The following is a 24,889-nucleotide window of genomic DNA, read 5'->3' on the forward strand; positions in this document are numbered from 1 at the left end:
CTGCCTTGCCCCTGAGTGAGGGTCTGGCCTGGGTCTGTCACATGCTCACTCTGAGCCCCAGGTTCTCCTTTGGGACATGCTGGAGTCAACTGCTTTTGAGTTGTTCTGAGCATCGAGCAAGAGCACGAGACAAAGGGCTACAAAGCAGAGACGCACCCCCGTGGTAACACATGCAAGAACAATCATCTATTTCATTTGCCTGTTACCATTTAAGGAGGCAAGCGTACTGGGAGCCCCAAAAGGTTGCAGAGATTGCTTCAGAATAGGAGGGAATCCCTGGGCAGCAGCGGGCCGGGAGCATGTGCATGACCATTCTTTCCTCTTCAGGGGCTCCTTTTCTGGGGCAGGTTCCTCTTCCCTGTCAGTGCTTTCTCCTCTGCACCAGTGTGGGGTTTCCAAGGTGAACAGGATGCTCCAATTCACTGTAACTATAAAGCTGTGCTCAATGTGTCTTTCACACCCAAAAGCAACAAACAGAAGTCTTCTGAGGTCACGCTATTCTGGTTTGTAATCACACAACTTCTGGGCTCAGATACACTCAAGTGTCTTCTTTTGCCTCCTTTCCGTAGTGTGCAGTCCCTGCCAAAAACTTGTCCAACCTTTCTTTGCACAACTCTGGTGATGAGAAACTCACTACCCTCTCCAGAAGCCCGGTGAATTTCTGGATGGGGCAGACGGAAAGGTGAATGTTCTTCCTCATCCTGAGCTGAAGCCTGTGTCCCTAGAAGTGCCCCCGCTGGCCTTGGCTCTTCCCTCTGGGGCCCTGCAGGTCCTGACTCCTCTCTTGGACTCAGGACAGCCCCTCTGAAGTGCAGTGACAGTGACGGTGTCCCTCTGAGCCTCCTCTTTGCCAGGTTGACATCAACCCTTTCTGTGTGGCACAGTTTTTTGTTCTCTGCCCATTCTGGCCGCTCTTCATCTTGTCACTGTCTCCACAGGGTCTGGGGCCCAGATAAGACACAAGACTCCAGGAGGATCTTAGAGGGCGAGACTGCTGTCTCCTCTCCATGCCTAGGGCCCGATTCACCTGGGCTGTCGCTTGAGCTAGCACTGGTTATTCTGCAGCCAAGCTACACCATGAAGCTTGACAGTCCATACTGTCAGTGTCCACATTTGGGGGACTGCTGGTGCTTGGAATAGCCACACACACACACACCACCCCCGCCCCAGTGTTCCTTAGAGATCTACGGAACCATGGATCATGTGGAGCAGGACCCTGGGAGTTTTCTCAGCTGTCCAGCAGAAATGTGCCAGTGGCCTCCTTGTCATCCCTCATGGCATTCCAGGGTCACCTTTTCCATGCAGGGTATGCTGCCCAGGGTGCCATTCCAAAAAATAGGTCACCAAAGGCTACTTATAAGTGGCCCTAATGATCTCACTGAAAAATTGTTTAAAAGACTCAAACAAGAGGAGGAGTGGGCAGTCCAGAGGTGTAATGGACTTGGGGAAATAAGAACAGCAATGTAGATTTAAAGAAGGTTGATGTCATACATTTTTCCTATGAACTGACGAGTGTGATGTGGCTTTGGCACAGCACAAAGTAAGCATATGCTCACTTCTAACTTTGACTTAGCATTTTTCACATACAGAATTCCGTGTGCCCCTCTAACACTCCAATGTAAGGCAGGATAGGCAGTGTTAGCTCTATTTTACAGATGAGGAAACTGAGGCTCAGAGTGGGTAAGTGGACTGACCAAAGGGAATGAAGGACTGGCAGAGGCTACAGCTCCCCAGATACCCCACCTGCAGGCCCACAATTCTCAGCCCCTGTACGTTAGTGGGAGTCACATGACTAATTCTGGCTGGGGGGCAGTGGGCAGACATGACATTTGACCCTGAAGGGCTGAAGCACGGAAGAGCTGTTTGCAAAACCTGTGTGCTTCCTTGTGTTGGAGTTCAGATCATGGAGCTGTCTTATGGGAGATGGTTGCTATGGAGACCACCCAGCTTCACAGGTGGACTTTGTAGGAGTGAGGAGTAGAGCTTTGTTGCGCTCACCTGCTAAGATTTAGGGGTTCTTTATTACTGTAGCCTCACTTAGCCTATCGTGACTTATATGGAAGGGCAATTTGTTCTTATGTTATTGTGTGTCAGGCACTATGCTAATAAGGACTTTGCACATGTCCCCTCACACAATCCTTGAAGCTGTCCTGTGAGGAAAGCATTATTGTTCCTCTCTACTGTAGGGGAAATGGAGACACAGAGAAGCAGAGCCATTTGCCCAGGGTCACAGAACCACGAGAGTGTGGGCTCGGAACCTGAATCTGGGTCTGTCCGACGCGAAAACCTCGATGAGCTCTGGTGAGTTGCAGAAACAGATGCTATTGTGTCCCAGCACCCCGTAGGGCTAACTGCTTCCTTGGAAGATGGAAGACTGCACAGACTGCTTTTCTCATTCAGATTTTATGCCTGAGTAAAACCCTTGTGCTGTGATTTATTATAGCAACACTGATTTTCCAATTTCAAGACAACAATGCAACTTGAAATAAAATGGAAAGAAAACATTGAAACATTTGAAACCTTCACTTTAGATCCTTATTACGTCTTGCTTGAACTGTTCCAGGCCTGAATCATTTTCTCCTCCTTTCTCCAGTCTCCCCTCTTTCCAACTGACTGCCAGAGCCACCTTTGTAAAGCTGAATCTAAGCATGCCCTCTCTGATTCAGAACCCACAGAAAGGTTCCTGGTCCCCTCCACCAGTACTTCCTAAATTACATTCCTCATGCTGCTAAGTCACTTCAGTCGTGTCCGACTCTGTGCGACCCCATAGACGGCAGCCCACCAGGCTCTGCTGTCCCTAGGATTCTCCAGGCAAGAATACTGGAGTGGGTTGCCATTTCCTTCTCCACTGCATGAAAGGGAAAAGTGAAAGTGAAGTCGCTCAGTTGTGTCCGACTCTTTGCGACCCCATGGACTGCAGCCCACCAGGCTCCTCCATCCATGGGATTTTCCAGGCAAGAGTACTGGAGTGGGGTGCCATAGCCTTCTCCATATATATGATGTAAATATACTACATCCTGCTAGTGAAAAAGGAGTTCCATGGCCAAAGGAGTTTTGGAAATGCTGGTTTACAATATTTATTATTGGACTTCCCTGGTGGTCCACTGGTTAAGAAGCCACCTGCCAACACAGGGGACATGGGTTCGATCCCTGGTCTGGGAAGATACCACATTCCACAGAGCAACTAAACCTGTCCACCACAACTATAATACTGAAGCCCATGCATCCTAGAGCCTGTGCTCCACAACAAGAGAAGCCATCATAATGGGAAACCCACATACCTCAACTAGAGAATAGCCCCTGTTTGCTGCCACAAGAGAGAGCCCACACGCAGCAACAAAGAACCAGCACAGCCAAAAATAAATAAGTAAAATATTTATTATTGGGACTTTCCTAGCGGTCCAGTGGATAAGACTGTGCTCTCAAGACAGGGACCCCAAGTTCAGTCTCTGGTCAGGAAACCAAGATTCCACATACTGCAACTACTGAGCCCAAGAGCCCCAGTGAAGACCTAGTGCAGCCAAAATAAATATAAATTAATTAAATATTTATTATTAAAAATTAAAGTTAAAAACTTCTGGTTAAAAATTGTAAACTGTAGGACTTCACAGAGCCATTAACATGCTAAAGCTTTTTCAAGAGGCGGATTCATCATTTTTGGCATTTCTTAGACTTTTGGACCATGAAATCTCCCCAATCCCTTTCATTTGGGGATACCTAATGGAATTAGTATTCCATGATGTATACTCAGGGAGGATGCTGGCTCTTGGGTAAAGTCTGGACTTCTCAGCTAACATTCAAGGCTTCCTGAGACCTGTTTCCAGGTCACTTTCCAGTCATCTCACAAACCTGTGCCTCCATCTACCCCAGGGTTCAACCCCTCTCACTCCCCCTCCTGGACATGTTACTACTTATCACTCAGTGTTAGGCTGTGGGACTCTCTGAGCTGTGACCTGTAGAGGAAATGAGGATTGAGGAACGAAGTCAGAAACAACACAACATAGCTTCCATCTGGGACAATGTTAAAAGCACCCGATCAGTGACGTGGCTGAGATGAAAATGGAAATGATGATTATGAGACTAATTGAAAGCCATGTGTTTACCGAGGCTCAAAGAATCCCTTCTAGAAGTGGGAACTGGGCCTGCATATGCCAATGAACAAGGCAAAATGGGTGCATGCTAGAAACAAAAGGCACCAAGATGTGCTGGGCAGAACCAAAGATATTAATGTCATTAATAAAGTAATTAACATGCACAGGAATGCAAAAGCTGCCAGGAGGCTGATAAGAGAGGGCTATTAAAAAAGAATGAGCAATGTAGCAGGGAAGTGAAATTAAGTTTTGCATTTCTTTTTTTATTGTGGACCCCCAAAATAACTATGAGTAATAAACAGGCCTTGATTTACTGCAAAGATACCAATAGGCTGGGGCCAGAATTTGCTGTTGACCCTCTCCCTGGCAAAATAAACTGACCGATCAATCACTCAGTCAGCCAGTCTCTGAGAATATGGGGGGATCTGCATCCAGTGCTGCAGTTGAGAGCAAGGTGATTAAAGATGTCAGATCAGAGGCCAGAGTACCTGACCTCTAGTCCCAATCTTGCCACTTAGAAATGCTGAAACCTTGCAGCAGCTATTCAGCCTCACTGTTGCCATCTGTAAAATGGGTCTAAACACAGGATCTCCTCATACAATTGAGGATTAAATATGCGGATAGGAGTAAAGCCCCCTGACCAGCACCTGGCCCAAGTGAATGACTCAGAGTCACCAGTTGCTATCAGTCACCCCATCTCCACCACCCTGCAGCAATCTATACAACAAAAAGTTCTCAGTTAACATATAAACTCAGAAAATGTTTCAAAGGATTCACTAAGAAAATCAGAGCAAACTCACGTTCCCTGCTCATTTCTCCTGTCTGGTTCCCAGAGCATTCAGGGGATGGGCAGGAAAGAAAACAGGCACATGAGGATGGGTGTAAACTGGTAGCTTATCCCAGTCGCTTCTCTGGCTTTGGGACTTCGGGTGAGTCTACACCTCGGTTTCTCCATAAGGGAAATGAGGGGTTGGTCTAGGTGATTTCTTACGTCATTTCAAGCTCTGAAATTCTATGAGTCATGTGTTATGTTAGTCACATTAGCAAGCATCCATTACCAAGAGAGCAAAAATGACCCTCCTTGGAGGCTCCTCTTCCTCTTTGGCCGTCTTGCAGCTCTATTCCTGGCCCTGGGGTCCTCCTGGGCCCTCAGGCTGGAAACTGCAGTCATGAGATGACTGTGCCCCCCTCATCTACATGCCCACCTGCCCCGAGCCCTGTGTCTCGGGTCTCTGCCCATCTCAGCATTGGGCCACCTTTGGCCCCGGACCATGGGCTTTGGTCTCTCATGCTCTCACTGCACCAGTTCCCCAGCCTGTCCCTCCCTCAGAAAGGTCTGTCTCTCCCACTGCCACTTTTCTTCTTTTCTCAAATTGTTGTGAAAAGCTAAATAGTACAATGAACACTTGTGTACTCTCCTTCAGGATTCAAAAATTGCTAACATTTTGCCACATCTGCTGGGTCACTGTCTATGTATACATTGTCCCCGAAACCATTTGAAGGTAAATTTCAGGCTCCATACACTTCAGCATGTAGTCCTATGTGACCACAATATTATTATACCTACAGAAAGTAGCAATATCTCCATAATATTGTCTGAGAGCCAGAATGAACTTTTTTAGGAGTCCCCCACGCTGCTACACTGCTGAAATTCCTTTTCTGGCTCCCCACTGCCTTCAGGTTGTGCTACAAGTCCCCTTCAGCTCTGCACTTACTTTCTGTCCACAGGCAGCCAGATCCAATAGATTCTTGAACTTTTCCCCAGACATACCCTCCACCTTCCTGCTCATGGATTTTCATCCTGGAACACCATTGCCTCCAATATTTTCTCCTCGAGGTTTTGTCCATTATGTAAAGCTCAGCTAAAATTCCACATCGTCCAAGGAATCTTCTAAGGCTTTTCTAGTTAAAACGTATCTTTCTTTTTGTATCTCCATAACACATGGGAAGTTAGTATGATGATATAGTTCAAATATGGAGGAAGGCAGAGACAAAAGAGACAGAGAAATGGACTTAATCTCGGATCAAACTGTGCCTGAACTCTACATTACCTCTGGAATTTTCCAGGGTACTGATACGTTTCCTCTAGGCTCAGTGGTAAAAGAATCCACCTGAAATGCAGGAGATGCAGGTCTACAGGTTTGAGCCCTGGGTCGGGAAGATACCTGGAGAAGGAAGTGGCAACCCACTCCAGTATTCTTACCTCGAGGATCCCATGGACAGAGAAGCTTGGTGGGCTACAGTCCATAGGGTTGGAAAGAGTCAGACACAACTTAGGAACTAAACCACCACCACTGTGTACTCCAGTTTGAATTAACTATAGCCAAAAGCACCCTAATGAATACTGCAGGGATTAGGGCTGACAATCCTTTAGCGTTCTAAAGCTGTGAAGCAACGGTAGGAAAATACAATGCATTATACTCCAGGTACACTGGATGCCTTCTGTTTCCTAAGACCATTTTCCCTTCCTCCTATCCTTGCTTTGGAATGCCCTCGTCGACCTTGTCCTGCCTTCAAAAAAGAAAAAAAAAACTGAAGTAAAATTCAGAAAAATTCACTACTTAACCATTTTAAAGTGTACATTTTAAAGTTTACAACGTTGTTTAATCGTATCTACTATCTAATTTCAGATAATTCTCACCACTTCAGAAAGAAATCTCATACCCATTAGCAGTCACTCCCCCATTCCCCATCCCTCTAATCTAGGTTCTATATCTATGGATTTGCCTGTTCTGGATATTTCATATAGACGGAATTGTACAATATTTGGCCTTATGGCATTTGGTTTCTTTCACTGAACATTATATTTTCAAAGTTCATCTATGCTGTAGCATGCATTCTTATTTATGGCCAAATAATATTCTATTGTATGGATATACCACATTTTATTTATCCATTCATCAGTTGATATAGACATTTGGATTGTTTCCACTTTTCTGGCTATTATACATTATGATGGTGTATTTGAATATACATTTTCATTTCTCTGGAGTGTATACCTAGGAATGGAATTACTCGGTCACACAGTAACTTTAATTTTTTGAGGAACTGCCAGACTGTTCACATAGCTCCTGTTTTCTCTGTCTAAATCCTACTGTTCTTTCAAGAATTAGAAGAAAAAGTACCTCCTCTTTCATGAAACATTTCTCAAGGCAGGATGACTAACCACTTCCTCTGTGCTCCCCCAGGGCTGGAGGCTAAGCTATCCCAGCACTTACCACCTACAGTGACATTCTCCACTTATACACCTGTCCTTCCTGGACTGGGGGAGTCCTAAGAGCAGGGATTATACCTTAGCCATTGCTGTGACCCCAGCATGTGGTACACAGTGAATGCCCACTAATGTGAGTTTGGCCAGTGAATGAACAGCATATGTCTCTCGAGTGTCTTCATGGTACCCAGCCTAGCTTACAAGGGCTTCTTCATCACAGAGGGTGGGCTGTGCTAAGAGCCTCCTGGATTTGGGAATGAGATCATGAGAGTGGAGCAGGGGGTGTGGACACATGAAAAGGCACGTGGAGAGGGAGTGGGAGTATGTGTGTGTGGATGCAGTTCTACAACGCTCGCCTGAGTTCAGAGATTGCCATGGAACCAGCTGAATGAGACTGATCCAACTGGCTTATCCTAGAAGAGGGAGGACAACACAGGGGGATGAAAGGAGGTGCTTGAGATAATCACAGTGACAGGCCTCAAGTTGGGGCAGAGCTCTGCTCCCCAGGAGGCAGCTTCCCATCCATCATCTCATTGGAGAGTCAGCATGCGGTATGGAAGGAGCCTGCCTGTGGGGAGCGGTGGCCTGGCTGAGTGCCTATGAACCCCACTTGCTACCTGTGTGGTCCAGAGCCCATCAGTTCAGTTCAGTCGCTTAATTGTGTCTGACTCTTTGCGACCCCATGGACTGCAGCTCACCAGGCCTCCCTGTCCATTACCAACTCCCAGAGCTTGCTCAAAGTCATGTCCATCGAGTCAGTAATGCCATCCAACCATCTCATCCTCTGTCATCTCCTTCTCCTCCTGCCTTCAGTCTTTCTCAGCATCAGGGTCTTTTCAAATGAGTCAGTTCTTCGCATCAGGTGGCTAAAGTATTGGAGTTTCAGCTTCAGCATCAGTCCTCCCAATGAATATTCAGGACTGATTTCCTTTAGAATGGACCTATTTGATCTCCATACAGTCCAAGGGACTCTCAAGAGTCTTCTCCAACACCACAGTTCAAAAGCATCAATTCTTTGGCACTCAGCCTTCTTTATGGTCCAACTCTCACATCCATACATGACTACTGGAAAAACCATAGCTTTGACTAGACAGACCTTTGTCAGTAAAGTAATGTCTCTAGAAATGCTTTCAAAGGTGTAAATCTACTCCACAGGCAGCAGCACTGCTCAAGACCTCCCTAGGAGGCAGGCCGAGCCATCATGTTACTTTCCCTGTAAAGGCATGAAGTTCTGAGTCAGGGAGTGGAACAAAAGTCACCATGATGGGTCTCCTGGGTGTCAGGCTTAGTGCTAGGCACTTGAGCACAGGACTCCAGTCAGTGCTTATGGTAAACCTGTAAGGGAGGAGCATATATTTCCTTATGGCCACTGAGGCTCAGAGATGGTGAGTCACTCACACAAGGTCACACAGCTAGGAGGTGGCAGAGTATGGATCCAACCTTGGATCATAGTGTTTAAAGCTACTTTGTTATTCCTCCAAAGCCCACAGTGCAGGAGCCTGGGTTGGTGAATGCATTCCATTTCCTTGGTATGTGAATGCATTTTCAGAAGGCTGCCATATATATTTAATAATTGGTGTGACCATATAATCTCTTGTCAGCCAGCTTCCTTTCTGCTGCAGGACGCAGATAAGAAAGAAAGAAAGCAGAGTGGACGCAGAAAAATCCTACACACCTGTTGGCAAATTTCACTCTGGCCCAGAGTTACCTTCTTAATTTAATTCCCCAAGACTTCTATGTCTGAATCATGTAGGAAAATGACTTCTTGGATGAAATATTAAAAGGCCACACGTGGATGTTCACAGTCTCCCTCTGACAGCTCTGGCGATAATGGCTCAGAGGGAGAAGCGGGCTCTGCAGCCTGCATCTGGGAGTCAGACTCGAGTCCTCTGAGATTCCTAAGCCAGGAGCATGCTGGGCTGGGCTGAGGGGTCCCAGTGACAAGGAGTCAGACACAGGAAAGTGGTAAGATGAGGGACTAGCTCTGAGGAGGTTCAGGGCAGGGCTGCTAGAAGTGATAGATAACGTTTCACCTAATAGCTCACCTTCATTGACTGGTTTCAGTATGCTGGGCACATGCATGTGCTTCAGAGGCACACTGTCCCTTTTAATCCTAACCCCAAAGCCTTATGAGGTGGGACCCATATTATGCATGAAGAAACTGTGGCCCTCAGAAGTTGCCACTGATTCTACTAGTTTCCCAGGGTTGCCACAGAAATCTCCATAAACTGGGTGGCTTAAAAGGAATAGAAATTTATTCTTGCACAGTTCTGGAAGCGAGAAGCCTAAAGGTATTGGCAAAGCTCCGCACCCTCTGGAGGCTCTTGGGGAGAATCCGGGGCCTCTCCTCATTTCTGGTGCTCCCAGCATTCCTTGGCTTATGGCCACATCTCTCCTATCTCTGCTTCCATCTTCGTATGACCTTCTCCTCTGTGTCCTCTCCTCTTCTGCTTCTTTTAATGACACTGAAATTGGATTTAGGACCAATCTGGGTAATCCAGGATGATATCATTTTAAGATTTTTAGTATAATTGTATCTGCAAAGACCCCCCTTCTAAATAAGGTTGCATTCCTGGGTAAGGATGTTGATATATCTTTTGTGGGTCACAATTCAACCTACAACACTTACCTAACTTCACACAGTAAATGACTGAGCTGGGATCTGAAGTTTAGCCTAACTCCACAGTTCATCTGCTTGACCACTGTGGGCTAAAACTGTGTACTTGCCTGCTGTGTGACTGTGGCCATGCTATTCAACCCCTCTGTGCCTCAGTTTCCTCACCTACAGACTGGGGTAATAGACAGTAATGGTAATACTTCATGAGGTTGTTGTGAGGATAAATGAGCTGATAAAAGAAAGCACTTGGAACAATGTCTGGCACAAAGTATGAACTCAACAAAAGCTGCTGCTATTATTACTTTTGCTATGGTTACTCTCAAGACAATGCAGCTTTGCTGGCATCCTGGATGGAGGCTGAGCAGACCTGCTACTGAGGATGAGGCTGGACCTGGAAGCAGTACTCTCAGATCTGAATTTGCTGGGTTTGAACATCTGCTCACAAGTGCTTCACTCTTAATGAAACATCAACCAGATAATCACAGATGAGAGACTTAAATATCTATAAGACAGCACTCTGTACAATGGATTATAATAATTTTCAAAGCATCAATGAAGGAAATGTTTCTTTAAAACAAAACCAAGTAAAACATAGAACCAATGCAAAAAGAAGCAGGAAGTATCACTAGACCAACAGACCAATCCCAGCAGAATCGATCCTGAGTCATCTAATACCACCTGGCCCAGGCTGGGTGTGTTTCCAACATACAGGTCTTCTCAGGCCAGTCAGTTCATCCCTTCAGCCTCAGTTTCCTCATCTCCAAAATGGCAATGTCAAGGTGCTTTGTAAACTGTGCCTGCTGTAGAAATGTGAGGCACTCTTATTATTACAGTATGTACTTGCCAATGTGGGACAGATTGGGCCTTGGGGTTAGGGCCCCAATCCAGAAAAGGGCAGAGGGTGGGTGGGCTGGGCACTGAGAATTGAGATGACAATGCTGAGGTCCCCTGAGCCCTTAGGAGGGACCCACATGTTGTGTCAGCGTCTTCCGAACTGAACTGAGCATCTTTGGGTCATGTTAAGTGTCCCATACTATGTCAAGGTCAAAGTGACCCAGTATTTGAAGTTTGATCCACTGTCACTTTAAGGAGACACTCCTAGCCAAACAGTGGCAGAAATAATGAACATCCCACCAAGTGGCTGATGGTTCTATTTCAGAGAATTGTGGGTGCCGAGGTGCCTGTACACTCTGGCTCCCTTATCCCTTGCTTCCCTGTCAGTTTCTGTGGTTGATGGCTTCCTGCAGCTGCAGGCCAGGTGTTTTTTAACCTGCCTAAAGTTCTGGTCTGCAACTTGCTCACCCTCTGACTCTCAACTGCAATGAAAAATGCTACAGAAAACAGAAATCTCGTAGTTTTTTCCTTCTCTCCTATTCCTTGCTCTCTGTCTTCCATAAGGGAAACAAATGTTCAAATGATGATTCAGGACTTTCAGGAAAACTTGAGTGTGGAGGGACCCAGTCAGGTCTGTGGGGTCTGCACATGTGAACCTTCCCAAGGGGCCCCCCTCCAACTCAGTCTGCATTTTCTTTGTCCCCATCATGGTCTCTAGGTGGGGGTTGGAGGGAGGGTTGGTAGGGGGCCTGGGAGTCTGGACTTCAGGGTTCTTGGATTCAGGTTTTTCTTCCCTCCTCTTTTAGCCTTAAATGTACTGTCCTGGGTCTGTTTCTAACTCTAGTATCCAAAGTGCAGTCCTAGGCCCTTCCTTGAGGTTGGTGAGGGTCTGGGTTCAGAAAGTTACAACCCCGGCTGCACATAGAACCCATGGCAGTTTCTAAAAGATCCCAATGTCCAGGCCTCTTTCTAAACCAATTAAATCAGAATTAATGGGGTGTGTGGCATAAGTACCAGTACTGTGAAAAAGACTTTTTCAGGGGTGATGAGGCCAGGATTGAAAACCACAAATCTAGCCTACCTTTATGTAACTAACTCTTACAGCTCAACAGTTAAAGGATAAATAATTCAGTTACAAGGAATGGGTAAAGGACTTAGGTACACATTTCTCCTAAGAAGATAATACAAATGGCCAATAAGCATATGAAAAGTTGCTTAACATCATTACTCATTCAGTAGTGAGTCTTATCAAAGCCATAATGAGATACCACTTCATACCTGGTAGGATGACTATAATCAAACATGCGGTAAATAACAAGTGTTGGCGACAATATGGAGGCCCTGGAACCCTCATGCATTGCTGGTGGGAATGTAAAATGGTGCAGCCACTGTGGCATAGTCTAGCAATTCCTAGAAATGTTAAAAAGAGTTACCATATGACACAACAATACTACTTCTATATATATGTGTGTGTGTATATACACACATATATATATGTGTGTACACACACACACACACACCCCATCGTGGTTATCTGGGTCATTAAGATCTTTTTTGTACAGTTCTTCTGTGTATTCTTGCCACCTCTTCTTAATATCTTCTGCTTCTGTTAGGTCCATATCATTCCTGTCCTTTATTGTGCTGATCTTTACATGAAATGTTCCCTTGGTATCTCTAATTTTCTTGGAGAGATCTCTAGTCTTTCCCATTCTATTGTTTTCCTCTATTTCTTTGATTGATCACTGACGAAGGCTTTCTTATCTCTCCTTGCTATTCATTGGAACTCTGCATTTAGATGGGTATATATTTCCTTTTCTCCTTTGCCTTTAGCTTCTCTTCTTTTCTCAGCTATTTGTAAGGCCTCCTTAGACAACCATTTTGCTTTTTTCCATTTCTTTTTCTTGGGGTGGTCTTGATCCCTGCCTCCTGTACAATGTCACAAACCTTGTGCATAGTTCTTCAGGCACTCTGTCTATCAGATCTAATCCCTTGAATCTGTTTGTCATTTCCACTGTATAATCATAAGGGATTTGATTTAGGTCATATCTAAATGGTCTAGTGGTTTCCCCTACTTTCTTCAATTTAAGTCTAAATTTGGCAGTAAGGAGTTCATGATCTGAGCCACAGGCAGCTCCCAGTCTTGTTTTTGCTGACTGTATAGAGCTTCTCCATCTTTGGCTGCAAAGAACGTAATCAATCTGATTTCTGTATTGACCATCGGGTGATGTCCACGTGTAGCGTTGTCCCTTGTGTTGTTGGAAGAGGGTGTTTGCTATGACCAGTGTATTCTCTTGGCAAAACTCTGTTAGCCTTTGCCCTGCTTCATTTTGTACTCCAAGGCCAAATTTGCCTGTTACTCCAGGTTAACGCTGGACTTCCTACTTTGGCATTCCAGTCCTTTATGATGAAAAGGACATCTTTTTTTGGTGTTAGTTCTAGAAGGTTTTGTAGGTCATCATAAAACCGTTCAACTTCAACTTCTTTGGCATTAGTGGTTTGAGGCATAGACTTGGATTACTGATATTGCAGACATCCTGGAATGCGAAGTCAAGTGGGCCTTAGAAAGCATCACTACAAACAAAGCTAGAGGAGGTGATGGAATCCCAGTTGAGCTATTACAAATCCTAAAAGTTAATGCTGTTAAAGTGCTGCACTCAATATGCCAGCAAATTTGGAAAACTCAGCAGTGGCCACAGGACTGGAAAAGGTCAGTTTTCATTCCAATCCCAAAGAAAGGCAATGCCAAAGAATGTTCAAACTACCACACAATTGCATTCATCTCACATGCTAGCAAAGTAATGCTCAAAATTCTCCAAGCCAGGCTTCAACAGTACATGAACCAACAACTTCCAGATGTCCAAGCTGGATTTAGAAAAGGCAGAGGAACCAGAGATCAAATTCCAAACATCTGCTGGATCATCGAAAAAGCAAGAGAGTTCCAGAAAAACATCTACTTCTGCTTTATTGGACTTCCCTGGTGGCTCAGACGGTAAAGCGTCTGCCTACAATGCGGGAGACCCAGGTTCAATCCCTGGGTTGGGAAGATCTCCTGGAGAAGGAAATGGCAACCCACTCCAGTATTCTTGCCTGGAAAATCCCACGGAAGGAGGAGCCTGGTAGACTACAGTCCATGGGGTCGCAAAGAGTCAAACACAACTGAGTTACTTCACTTTCACTTTCTGCCTTACTGACTACGTCAAAGCCTTTGACTGTGTGGATCACAACAAACTGTGGAAAATTCTGAAAGAGATGGGAATATCAGACCACCTTACCTGCCTCCTGAGAAATCTGTATGCAGGTCAAGAAGCAACAGTTAGAATCAGACGTGGAAAAACGGACTGGTTCCAAATTGGGAAAGGAGTACATCAAGGCTGTATATTGTCACCCTGTTTATTGAACTTCTATGCAGGGTACATCATGCGAAATGCCGGGCTGGATGAAGCACAAGGGGGAATCAAGATTGCCTGGAGAAATATTAATAACCTCAGATATGTGGATGATATCACCCTTATGGCAGAAAGTGAAGAGGAACTAAAAAGCCTCTTGATGAAAGTGAAAGAGGACAGTGAAAAAGCTGGCTTAATACTCAACATTCAAAAAACTAAGATCATGGCATCCGGTCCCATCATTTCATGGCAAATAGATGGGGTAACAGTGGAAACAGTTACAGACTTTCTTTTCTTGGGCTCCAAAATCACTGCAGATGATGACTGCAGCCATGAAATTAAAAGATGCTTGCTCCTTGAAAGAAAAGCTGTGAAAGACCAAGACAGCATATTAAAAAGCAGAGTCATTACTTTGCCAACAAAGGTCCATCTGCTCAAAGCTATGGTTTTTCCAGTAGTCATATATAGATGTGAGAGTTGGACCATAAAGAAGGCTGAGTGCCAAAGAATTGATGCATTTGAACTGTGGTGTTGGAGAAGACTCTTGAGAGTTCCTTGGACTGCAAGGAGATCCAACTAGTCCATCCTAAAGGAAATTAGTCCTGAATATTCATTGGAAGGACTGATGCTGAAGCTAAAACTCCAATACTTTGGCCACCTGATGAGAAGAGCTGACTCATTGGAAAAGACCCTGATGCTGAGAAAGATTGAAGGCAGGAGGTGAAGGAGATGACAGAGGATGAGATAGTTGGATGGCATCACCGACTCGATGGACCTGAGTTTGAGCAAGCTCTGAGAGTTGGTGATGGACAGGGAGGCCTGGTGTGCTGCACTCCATGGGGTCGCAAAGAGTGGGACACAACTGAGAGACTGAACTGAACTGGTACACACATACACACACAAGTACATACCCAAGAGAAGTAAAAATATGTGTTCACATAAAAACTTGTACATAAATGCTCATGGAAGCATTACACAAAATAGTCAAAAAGTGGAAAACTACCCAAATATCCACCAACTGATAAATGGACAAATGAAATGTGGAATATATCCATATAGGGGAATAGCACTGAGTCATAAAAAGGAATGAAGCGCTCATACATGCTACAACATAGAAGAACCTTAAAAACATCATGCTAAGTCAAAGAAGCCACATACAAAAAATCACATATTATTGTATTATTCTATTGGTATGAAACCACCAGCAACAGCAAATCCACAGAGCCATGAAGTAGATTAGTGGTTTCCTGGGGCTGGAGAGGAGGAGAAATACAGGGTGATGGGTAAAAAGAATAGGGTTTCTTTTAGGGGTAATGAAAATTTTCTGGAAGTAGATAGTGAGGATGGTTGTACAACTTTATGAATGTACTGAAAACCACTGCAGTATGTATTTTAAAACTAAACTTTATGGTACGTGAATTATATCTAAAAAAAGATATCTGCCATGCAGAATGGCTTGGAAAGGGCTACAAGTGGGAGCAGGCCTGCTTAGAAAGTCGTGGTAACAACAATAAACAACTTAGTGACCTACACAATGAAGGTTCTTGACTCGTTGTCCCTGTTGTGCAGTGTGTGTCCACTGTAGCTCTGCCTCATAGCGCCCCCTCTGGGATGGGAGACAATGGTACTTTGGACCTCAGTGGAAGGAGTGAAGTGGTGGATTGGGATAGGATTTGGTAGTAGAGTATGCAGGACTAGCACAGAACTTCTCAGAGAATATCTCACTGATCTCATAGTAAGATCTGACTGGCATCATTCAGTTGTTCAACTAGTATTTATTGAGTGTGTTCTATGTGCCAGGCATGTTTGCAGGTACTGGGGATACCACAGTGAATAATACACAATTTTCCCTCCTCCATATTCTCATGCAGTTCACATTCTAGTGGAAGGCAGGCAGCTGTGACAGTGATGGGAAGTGGACGGGAGGCACTACAGTAGTCATTGCAGCTGAACATCAATACCTATTTCTTTCTCTCCTGGGTGCATAGTAGGACTGCTCTTTCTTGCCCTGCTGAACCCATGCATGGAGAATTAACATGTTAGGGTGAATGAAATATGAGTGGAAGTGACATGTGGCAGTTTGGAATGGAAACTCTTGCCATGCATTCCTTCCCTTTGCCACAATAACCATCCTAGAAGGTGCCCCACCAGCTGTGTCTTGGGGTGAGGATGCTGCTGGTGGAGGCTACAGTTGATTCTCTATGAACAAGTGCTATGATGAGCAAAACCTAGCACACCCAGTTCTCTTTCATTTTTCACCCTCTGAGGGACATTACATCCAAACCCAATCCTGGCTCATATTTTAGAAAAGCAAGCCCAGTATCTCAGCACATAAGGCAAACATAAAACCAGGAATCTGGAGACATGTGTAATGGAGAAGATGACAGCCCATCCTGTGTGCATCCCATTTTGCCCATCAGACTGTGCAGACCACACAGGAGTCTGAAGATGGCACACAACAGGACTCCCATCAGTGACAAAGGAGTGACTGGGTGACAGGAGGTGGACCATTTACAAAGAGGTGGACTGGTTGGAATTCCCCACAAAACGGAGGCAAATGTCTCCGTGTTGCCACAGCCCATGTTTCTGCCAACATGGACATGGTGGGAATGATATTTAAAGGCTGTCTTTGCTCAAGAACTGGAATGTCTTTACTAAGTGGTCAGAAGATGCCAGTATGGCAGATGATTTTCCAGCTGTTTTGCCCCATGGCACTTGGGAATTCCTAGTACACAGCCCACCGCCTGCAGAGCAGCTGGACAGGTAGAGACCAGAGGATTTCTCCCCACAGGGCCATCCCCTGGTGCAGTGGGTTCTACATCTCTAGCTTTGTGTCCTGAGGGGTCTCAGCTGCCCAGGTACCTCCTGAAGACACTAGGGAAGCCAATAAGGAAGCTGAAACAAACTACAGTCTCCCATGGACCCAAGATGCCTTCTGAGGAGAGGTCTTCCAGAAACCCAGCTGTGGGTTTCCTGCAGAGTGGCCTGTCCATACCCAGGGCCCACAGTGCCAATGGCAGCTGGAGGTGAGCCAGGATTCCTGCCAGAAGGAAAATGTCTGCAGGCATCCTTACAATGTCTCTCTGGCATATCATTCCAATTAAATCTCGCCTAGTGTTCTCATTTTAATAACTTAATCTGGAACTTACACCTTGTCTCCTCTCCCAAAGGACCTGAGGTAGCATGCAATAAAAGCCCAAACACAACAGGACAGTTAAAAATAAAGACGAATGATCAGAAGGCGAGATAATCCTTCAGGAACTCGAGAAACGATGGTTATGATGGCTGAGTGTTGAATTTGGCTCCAACTTTCTGGCAGCCAAGGTTAAACAGAAAACAGAGTGGCTTATTCAGTTAGGATTGCTTGATCAAAGGAAGGAAGTGGATGCAAGTTCATGCCGGGGTGGGGTGGGGGGGGTCGGGGGTGAGCACAGCCCATTTCCTGGCACTTTGGTGAGGATCTTTCCTGTGGATCTTTATCTTGGGGGCATTAAGTCACACACTGAACAACAGTCTTTTATAGAAAATGCTGAATCATTCTTCAATTGGCAGCTTTAGCTTCATAAGTGGGCCCTTGATAAAAGGTGAGAGTGTAATATTAAATTAAATTGCAACTCGGCAAAGACATTTCTTAGAGAAGTCGGCTTAATGGGCCCGGACAGATGGGGTGAATTTGGACATATGGAGGCACAGGGAGAGAGTTCCAGGTAGAGGGAACAATTTATTCGGTAAATATTTACCGAGTACTTACTGCGAGCTAGGCCAGGCCAGTGGGTGCTGGGGACATACAGATGGCCTTGGCCTCTGAGGAGGTCACAGACTAGGAGGGGCCAGGTGCACAGACAGATAATTACCAGTGTTGTGACCAGATGAGGCCAGCAGGGTGAGGCAGGGGCCCAGACAGTGGCATCCAGGGCACCCTGCTGTCCCAAAGGCTCCTGGAGAAGATGCTTCTGACCGCCTCTTGAAGGTCAAGTAGGCATTTTTAGCACAGAGAGGGCTTATTGGGGTGGGAAGGAGGGTGTCCTGGGCAGAGGACAGCAGGTACATGGGCATGGAGGGAGAGAGTGGGACATTTTGGAGAAGTGCCAGTATGAAGGGGAGCTGAGCACAGGGGCTGAGGGAGGGGGCTGAGAGATGAGGTGGGGCAGGGGGCGGGAATGAGGCCAGATCATTGAGGTCCTCCTGGACTGCTAAGGAGTGAGCTCACCCTCTGGTCAATGGTGGGGAGAGGATTTAAACAGCCGAATGACAGGGTCAGGACGTCAGATAGTGTAGCCCCTCTCCTGGAAGGGGTTAGGGTGCTGGGGTGCTCCCAGCGAGAGGACCCACCCAAGGTCCAGCTGAGTCCCACGACCCTGGCTGGGATGAGGTTTGCCTTGGGTGGGGCCTGAGCAGGGCCATCCAGAACCCACAGATGGCTTGCGATGAGAGACCTGTCCTGCGGTTCAGGGCTGGCAGCGATGACCCACTGGTTGGAATGTGACCTTGGCATTGAAGCCTTGGGTCACCAGGATGCCCAGGGGCAGCCCACAGAGCAGGGTGCACCCTGCACACCCCTCACCCTGGCCATTCTCATATTTCTTATTTCAAAATGAACAGTGTGAGATGGAGCTTGGACAAGCTTTATGAAGATACCAGATGTTTCTGAAAGTGCTTTAGGATTGGATTTGTTTTTTTTTCAGCACAACTACAGAGGGAGGCAGAAGATAAAAGTTAAAATTATTTAAAACTCCTATGTATTTGCCTCTTCCAATATCTGTTTCCATAGAAACGTAACTGGAATAAGACACCAGTTTCAGCGCCAAGTGCAGCCCATGACTTCCAAAGCCCCCATCTGCTTCCACCAAAAAGCATGGCCAAAGCACAGAATTTGGAGGGAAGTTTGAAACACTCCTCTGGCCCAGAGTGCCCTTTACTCAGTTACTGTCCGGATGGCCAGAAAGCCACAGAGCCCAGAGCCTAGGTGGTTCCTAGGGTAGACTGCCTGGCAGCCTGTGCTGCTAGCCTGCTGCCATTTCTGTGAGCGAACGTCACACACGTGGCTCCCGTGGGTGACCATCTGCACGTGATTCCATCTCTGCTGCCACCTGTCTGGGAAGCAGATGGGAGGAGCTCAGGGAACACAAGGCAGCCTGGGGATGCTGCCTGAGGGGCTGCTGGGGCTTCAATGCTGGTGGTCTTTAGTGCTGTCGGCCTTTAGAGGTCATCTCCTCTCCCTTTCAAAACCCCTTCAAAACAGCCAGGTGGAGGCATAGGCAGTGGCCCGGTAGAGAAGGAAGGCTTGGAAAAAAGCAGACAACCCTTCTATCTAGATTCACAGACTGTCTTCACACCATCCTTACACACTGCTTTCACTATAGGGGAAATGATCTCAAATTATTTTCCTTAAAAGAAAAAAAATTCCACATGAGTGTGTATGTATGCGCACACATACACAGTGTCAGCTCTTGGTTTTCATCTTACTTGATCTAAAAGCAGCGTTTGACACGCTTCATCAAAACTTCCTTCTGGAAACATTTTCTTCATTTGGTTTCCTAGACACCAGACTCATCTGATTTTCTTCCTGTCTCTATGGTTTCTCCTTCTAGGTCTCTGCTGTTTACCTCCTACTTCCCAGATCTCCAAACACTGGGGTAACTGAGGGTTTATCCTTGGTCCCCTTCTTGTCCCCATCTCTGTGCCCCACTCCAGCCCCGGTGCTCTCACTTAAGGCTCTGTGTCATCTATATGTTGACTGCATCCAAGTTGCCCTCTCCCACTCACATTCTCCCTGAACACCACACCCATATGTCCAACACCTACTCACCATCACCACTAGTAGAGCAGGTAGACAAAAAAGGAGAGTTTTCCCCTTTTTTTCTAAGAATACAAATTGTATTTTAAAAATCTTTTTAACATATTTGGCAGATTTGTCCACACCTGCTACATCTGAAATATAGAAACAGCCAATCTTTCCATCAGACTCCATAAAGCAGAGGACACAAGGGGTGAGGTGCCATGCAGGAGCACTGAGGACTGGGACAAGTCATCAAGGTGGAGGGAGCCTGTTAGTCCTTGTCTTGGTTGGAAGCCTTCGTCTCTGGAGGCCTCTCCTTCCTTCTTCAAACACCTCCCATGCAGGGACAGCTTTCTCTCCCTTGCCTCCATCTCTGGGGAGTTCTCTCTCCTGGCTACCCCCTTCCTTACTGATCACCAGGTCAGAGTCCTCTTGCCTGACCTCCTCCTATTTCCATCATTGTTTAGTGATTCCTTGGGCTCCAGTCAGGACTTCTTCACTCTGACTGGACCCATTCCCTGGGTGACCACACTCACTCAGCCCCCCATCTCCCATGCTCAGTGTGTTGACCACCCCTCTCCCACATCCCTGTCTACTGGAAGAACTGCTCCCTGTGCTCTAGGATGCTGCATCGTTTTCTGAGGCCCTCTGCCCAGAAAGGAACCCTTCACATTCCCTCCAGAAACTGCTCCTCATTCTGTACCTGACCTCTGTGATGAGGTCCAGTGTCCCTCACCCAGTCAGAAGTCCGGGCACCGCCCTTCCTGCCTCCCTGTCCTTCCCCCTTAGAGTTGATCAATCACCAAACCCTGTCATGTCTGCTTCTGTAATGTCTCTCAAATCTACCCACTTCTCTCTGTTCCCACTGCAACTGCCCCGCTTTAGATCTCCATCAGCTCCTGCTTGGATAACTGCAAAAACTGTCTCTGAGCCATTTCAGCCCTTTGGCCTCACCCTTTCATCTGTTCTCATCCTGCAGCCAGGAAATCTGATCATGTCACACCCTGATTAAATGTCTTTAATTTTGAATTTTAAACTCCTCTGCTTAGCAAACAAGGTCCCTAATGACCCAGGCTCCACCTGTGTCATCATTTGTCCTTCCTGTCAGCTCCCCAAAGGCACCCTCAACTTTGGACAGCAGAACCATATTGTATATATATTTTTAAACCACTTAGAGAAAAAATGATAAATTAACATCAAGTTTAATGTTGAGAAGCTAGGTGCTTTCCCTCTAAGATCAGAAAGCAGGCAAGGCTGTCCTTTTTCACATTCCTGTTCAACATTACACTGGGAATGCTAGCTGACACAGAAGACAAGAAAGGAAACAGAAGGTATACGGATTGGGAAGGAAAAAACAAAATTGTCCCTTTTGTTGATGACATGATTATGTAGAAATTCCTAAAGAATCAACAAAAACACTCCTGGGACTAACAAGCAATTATAGCAAGGGTGTATGACTCAAAAGACTTTGTAAGATGCAGAAGTCAGTTGCTTTCCTATACAATGAGCAATTGATTTGAAATTTAAAAATACACCATTTATATTAGCACCGAAAACAAAGTAAAATACTTAGGTATAAATTTAACAGAATATGTATAAATTTATGAGGAATCTATAAAATTCTGACAAAAGAAATCATCATAGATCAAAATAAAAAGCTATTCCATGTTCATGAACAGAGACACAATATTGTCAAGATATCAGTGTTTTCCAACTTGATCAATAAAGTCAATACAATCCCAAACAAAATCCCAGCAAGTTATTTTGTGGATGTTAACAAACTAATTCTAAAATTTACACAGAAACACAAAGACCCAGAATAGCCAACACTATACTGAAGAGTAAAAGTCAGAGAACTGATACTATTCAACTTATTCAACTTATTAGGACTTGGTGGTTTCACTGCTACAACCCAGGGTTCAATTCCTGGTTGGCGAACTAAGATCCTGCAAGCTGTGAGACATGGTCAAAAAACAATAACAACAAACAAAAAACTAAAATATACAAAGAATTCTTAAAACTCTAATTAAAAAGTGCATAAGAGATCTAAACATATACGTCACCAAAGAAAAAATGTAAGTGGCAAATAAGCATACAAAAAGATGTTCCACATAGTATGTCATTAGGGAATTGTACACTAAAACAACAATGTGGTACCACTACACACACTAAAATGGCTAAAATCCAAAATACTGACAACACCAAATGCTGGCAAGGACGGAGCAACAGACACTCCCACTCATTGCTGATGTGAATGCAAAAGTCATTGTCACAAGATAGTTTGGCAAAACTAAACATAATCTTAGAATATGATCTAGCAATCTTGCTTCTAGGTGTTTACCCAAATTAGTTGAAAACTTATGTCCATAAAAAACTCTACACAAAAATACTTATAGCAGCTTTATTCCAAACTTGGACGCAACCAAGATGTTCTTCAGTGGGAAAATAAACTGGTATATCCGTACAACAGAATACTATTCAATGATAAGAAGAAATGAGCCATCAAATCATGAAAAGACACGGAGGAATCTTAAATGCATGTTGTTACGTGAAAGAAGCCAGTTTAAAAATGTTCCATCATGTATGATTTCAACTATATGACATTCTGGAGAAGGCAAAGTCATGCAGACAGTGAAAGGTCAGTGGTTTCCAGGGGTTGTTAAAGCATAGAGGATATTTCAAGACGGTGATACTGTTCTGTGTAACACTGTAATGGTGGATACACAACTTTATGCATTTGGCAAAGCCTGCAGAACGTATGGGGCTTCCCTGGTAGCTCAGCTGGTAAAGAATCCACCTGCAATTGCAGGAGACCCTGGTTTGATTCCTGGGTCAGGAAGATCCCCTGGAGAAGGGATAGGCTACCCACTCCAGTATTGTTGGGCTTCCCTGATGGCTCAGATGGTAAAGAATCCACCTGCAATGTGGGAGACCTGGGTTCTATCCCTGGGTTGGGATGATCCCCTGGAGGTGGGCATGGCAGCCCACTCCAGTATTCTTGCCTGGAGAATTCTGTGGACAGAGGAGGCTGACGGGCCCAGTGCATGGGGTCCCGAAGAGTCAGACATGACGGAGCGACTAAGCACAGTACATAGAATGCACAACATGAAGAGTGAATTCTATGTAAACTATGGACTCTAGCGAATAATAATGTATCAGTATTGGTTCATCAATTGTAACAAATATACCACATAAGGCAAGATGTTAATAGTGGGGGAAACTATGGTGTTTGGGGGAGGACATACGTGGAACTCTCTATACTTCCCATTAAATTTTTCTATAAATCTAATAAGTATACAAACTTTTTAAAACTGTTAAACATCATGTATTTAGAATAGTATCTAGCACATGACAAGTATTATACAAATATTTATTACATACAAATGAATAAATGTGGAGCTGGGAAGCCCCCAGTAGGACCCCAGAATCAGTTTCATCCCCCCAACACTTGCACTGAGAACCTCATCCACAAGTTATTCCAGAACTCTTCTGTTATTCTCGAGCCTGTCACCCTGCTTATTTACTTCCAGCTGCTACCAGAATCTACGCAGTCTAAAGTGACTGTGCTTATCTGCATGTGTACTGTCTGCCCCCAACTAGCCTGTGGCCCCGTGAGCTCAAGGTCGCACTGCGGTGTTCACCCCTGTCTCCCAGGGAGGTGAGGTCTCGGTTCAGGAGGGTGACCTACCAAGCCGTGTCCTGCAGATGTGGGCAGCCCCGCAGGGGTGGGCAGGGCAGAGCTGCACACAGCAGGGGTGAACCAGACATGCTGAGTGTCCTGAGAGGAACACCTAGATGCTAGGGACAGGAGTGGGGACGAGCAGGGGCTTAAATCTGGTGGAGCTCAGGAACACATCAGCTAATACAGGGGCCTGGAACTGAAGTTCATTTACTTGTCAGAGAAGGTTCTGGAAGGAGGGGACAGCACGGACAAAGGCTTGAAAGTGCAACATAGAGCAAAGCCTGCAACTGGACTCCTGAGGTGTTCAGAGAATCCAGGGAGACCAAAGGCATCCGTGTTCTGAGGGCAGGAGAGAACAGACCACAGAGATCTTTCATCACCTCACCCCCAAGCATAAACTTTCTCTCTCACTGAGGGTTCTGGAGAAAACAGCCCCTCGAGAAGAATTTAGGGCCCTCAGTCCTTGGGCACACTGTTCAGTCCTCCTGCTGAGTCTGACAGAGGAGGGTCTGAGGGAAATCAACTAACAGCTTGGCTATGTTTGGTGGAAAAATGACAATAAACCAACAGGACTGTGGGTCGACAAATCAAAGGTTCTGCTGCCATGGCAACAGAATGACAGGGCAACCCTAAAATTAGAGGAGAAAAGAGGATCAAGCCAGAAAAGGTTTGGAGAGAAATCTCAGCAGATACTTAAAGAGAAACACAGAGACAGGGTAGCGGGGCCTTGAGCCAGGGATGTGGCTAGACCCCACTCAGAACTCTAGAGGCCACGGCAGGACCCCTCCTTCACAGGCTCTTCTACACAGAGAAGCACTTCCGTGGCATCTGGCAGCTCCTCAGTTTGAGAGCCATTCCCTGGAAGGTCTGGAATGGGCTCGGGCTCTAGGCACAGAGCCATGGAGAGAAGCAGTGCTTACCACAGAAAACAAGGAAGGAAGGGGATGTGAATGATGGTAAAGTGTCACACTAATGGCCTGCACAAGATCCATCTCCTGTAAATGGTCCAAGGGGACAGGCTTGCTGGATTTATTTCTGGAGTCAGCTTATTCAGGCCGACTCTAACCCTGCAGCCTCTCCTGCCCCTGCGGACCCTGTTGCATCTCAGCACCCCCCTTAACCCTGAGTGAAGGTGGCAGCGCCCTGCCTTGCCGGCTGCCGTTGGGCTCAACACCAAGCCATCGAGGTCTGTTCTCTGCTCACCTGCCCCAGCTCCAGGTCTTCCCTCAGGCTCTGCCTGACTATTTCTGTTACCTAATACTAGGCTTTACCAGCAGAATGTGAAAACA

At 45.8% G+C, this 24,889-nt stretch overlaps 1 protein-coding gene, 1 long non-coding RNA gene and 1 other non-coding gene across 3 annotated transcripts in view; 1 reads left to right on the forward strand and 2 right to left on the reverse strand.

The window, feature by feature from the left end:
• GABBR2 (gamma-aminobutyric acid type B receptor subunit 2) overlaps positions 1 to 24,889 on the reverse strand; it is a 367,555-nt gene that overhangs the window by 29,115 nt on the left and 313,551 nt on the right. The window lies entirely within an intron of this gene.
• LOC145513696 (uncharacterized) lies at positions 9,536 to 13,089 on the reverse strand. Its single transcript, XR_014059786.1, has 2 exons — positions 12,032 to 13,089; positions 9,536 to 9,767 (listed from the first exon to the last, which is right to left on the reverse strand). It is a non-coding gene; the product is annotated as an uncharacterized LOC145513696 (long non-coding RNA).
• Positions 13,725 to 13,796, forward strand: TRNAC-ACA (transfer RNA cysteine (anticodon ACA)). The gene has a single exon. It is a non-coding gene; the product is annotated as a tRNA-Cys (tRNA).

This window comes from Giraffa tippelskirchi, chromosome 1 (assembly GCF_054371585.1).
Source record: "Giraffa tippelskirchi isolate mGirTip1 chromosome 1, T2T-mGirTip1v1.2.pri, whole genome shotgun sequence".
In the NCBI taxonomy this organism is placed as follows: Eukaryota; Metazoa; Chordata; class Mammalia; order Artiodactyla; family Giraffidae; genus Giraffa; species Giraffa tippelskirchi.